This window comes from Hibiscus syriacus, unplaced genomic scaffold (assembly GCF_006381635.1).
Source record: "Hibiscus syriacus cultivar Baekdansim isolate YM2019G1 unplaced genomic scaffold, ASM638163v2 tig00008483_pilon, whole genome shotgun sequence".
Taxonomy (NCBI): Eukaryota; Viridiplantae; Streptophyta; class Magnoliopsida; order Malvales; family Malvaceae; genus Hibiscus; species Hibiscus syriacus.
Window position 1 is genome coordinate 1229460 of NW_024062165.1, and position 2858 is coordinate 1232317.

Sequence of the window (2858 nt, forward strand, 5' to 3'; positions counted from 1 at the left end):
CAGAGCGTGATCGACAGATCCAGTATTAGGCTTCCCTATCTGATTTCTCAGACTGTTACAGGTGTGTTTCCTGACGGTGTTATCTTACTATTTTAAACTATCATATGAATAGTTTATCTAATTTTTTATGGGATTTTGATATGATACTTGACCTGGATTTTTATATGATACATGACATGGATTCTGATCAGCTACTTGACCTGAATTATGTTTTAAATTTATATATATATATCCGTTATGAGCGGAACATGATTTATTTGGGGGGATAATGTTGGAGGAAGTGTATCTGGAGGCTCCTCTGCTGTGTGCTCAGGGCTTTACTTACCGGCTCCTCGGTTGTGTGCTCAGGGCCTTACTAGACTTGACGGTCGGTATATGATTATGGGGATCCTACACATTTTGGACTTGACGGATTGGGGTAGTGTTCATATTTTAAAACATGTTTGATAACCGGTTTTACTGGAATATTTTACTTGTATGTTTTTATACACTGTTTGGAGCACACTGGGCTTTTTAGCTCATTCTATATTGTTTACCCTTTTTCAGATAACAACAGACCGTAAGCTAGCAGATTTGGCATCAGGGGAGATCAACTACTTATTTTGTACGAACATATATCTCTATATGTTTTTCAGTTGTATCTGGTGACATGTATTTTATATCGTTTTGGATATATTTATACTATTAATATTTTGTTATGTATTATATCTAATGTATTATAGGTTATTTTAAATATAAAAAACTCTGAATGGGATATGTGACCACTTAGGTTTGGGTCTAACTTACAGACCGGGTCTGGGGGGTTACAATAGTCAATCCTATTCAATCTTGAGGAACAAAGCTGAAATTATTAAGTGGAGATCGTACTTTTACTTCATTTTCAATCACTTGACGAGATATTGAAGATGGATGAAGTAAACGTACTGCAGATATCAAAACCAAAAACATGACATATAGGGAACACAAAAAGAAAACTTTGAAACTAGCCATTTGAATGTTGAAAGAAGATTTGACAATGTCATTATCATGGGTTCACGGATATATTTATAAACTTGGATATCATAGCGATATTTCTATTTTTTCTAATCATTCAAAGTTTGTTAAGACGAATACAATATGGTTGGATTTTAATGATAACCCTTTTACATCGAAAAATTTGAATCGGTTACATTTAACGAAAACTTAAGAAATCACATATTTATTTCAAAATTCGATATAAATGATTTTATATTTATATAAATTTATTAAATGTTTGGTGGTTGAATTGTTTAGAATAAAATAATTTCTATCCATATCATATTATATTATTATTTTTGGTTTGACATTATTTTAAAGATTTTTAATCACGTCAATAGTTCTCATACTATTTATATAAGATTTTTATCCATATTATTTTTTAGATTTTTAATCATGTCAATAGTTCTCATATTATATTATTATTTTCGGTTTGACCGGGTATGGGGGTTACATTTGGTGGTATCAGAGCTTTCGGTTTTAAACACTCGGACTGTATATGGGTCCTAAACTTTGGATTTTTAAGAAATTTTGAAAGAAAAAAATGTAACCTTATATTATGATTTAAAGTTTTCTCGAGATCCCTGATGCTAATCTGACATATGTTTCATATTCTTTTTGTAGAGCCTTATAGATCCAACAATGAGTGCTGCTAGAGGTCGTACGATAAGATGTGGCCATGGTTGAGGGCGAGTCGCTCGACCTTCTGTTACGATAGACGATCCGATGTCACCATATGATCCTCCTGTTCCACAAGTAGATCCGACCCTTTCTCATGATGATCAGTTTACTCCTGTGAGAGATCCTCCCGTCACTGGAGATGAGGATACTGACATGAACGAAGATGCCATTAATAGAGCTATATTGCGCATGTTTCAGAGAGCTGCCAGAGCCCATAGTAATATGACTGCGGTTGAGATTCCAAATTCTCTGGTTGTTGTTGGTGTAGTTCCATTTGAGGGTATTACTATTTGACCTCCAACAGACGTTGAGTATTGGCTGGAGGACACAAAGAGGATTATGAAAGAGATGGACCTTAGACCTAACAGAAGTTGAAGGGGGCCTTAACTATATTGAAGAAAGAGAGCTTCAGATGGTGGCAATCAATTTCTAGTAGTATTCCGAGAAACCAGTTAACATGGGATCTTTTCAAGACGTGCTTCCGGAGTCGCTACATTGGAGAGAGATACCTGCAGGAGCGACGTCAGGAGTTTTAGAATCTGGAGCAGGGAAACATATCTGTTATGGATTATGAGGTTGAGTTCATCCGATTGAGCCGCTATGCTCATGGACTTGTGGACACTAAGACAGATCGATGCTTGAGGTTTGAGAATGGACTCAGGTATAAGATCAGGAGTCAAGTCGCTACCCACCGAGAGAGGAATTTTGATGCGTTGGTTGAGATAGCTAAGACTGCTGAGGAAATAGAGCATTTGGATATGGAGCACAAGAGAGATAGTGATCGAACGCAAACCCGATTCAGGAGGCCTTCTGGTTCTGTAGATTCTTCTACACACCCCAGTAAGAAAGGTAGGGGTGAATCCTTTCAGAGAGGTGGTACGAGTGTCAGGCCTGTGGCATCCGGTTCTTTAGCTGTACATTCTTCTAGACATGGGGGATCTTCTGGGTTGCAACCTTTGAAGACATGTGATTATTGTGGAAAACATCATCTTGGAGAATGCAAGATGAAATTGGGCATATGTTATAAATATGGTTCTAGTGACCATTTTTTGAAGGACTGTCCAGAGCGAGATCGATCATTTCAGACGCCAGCTCGTACTCCCGCTAGTTATCACAATACAGTCCAGACTCCAGCATGGGGTCGTACTCAGGAGAGAGCACTT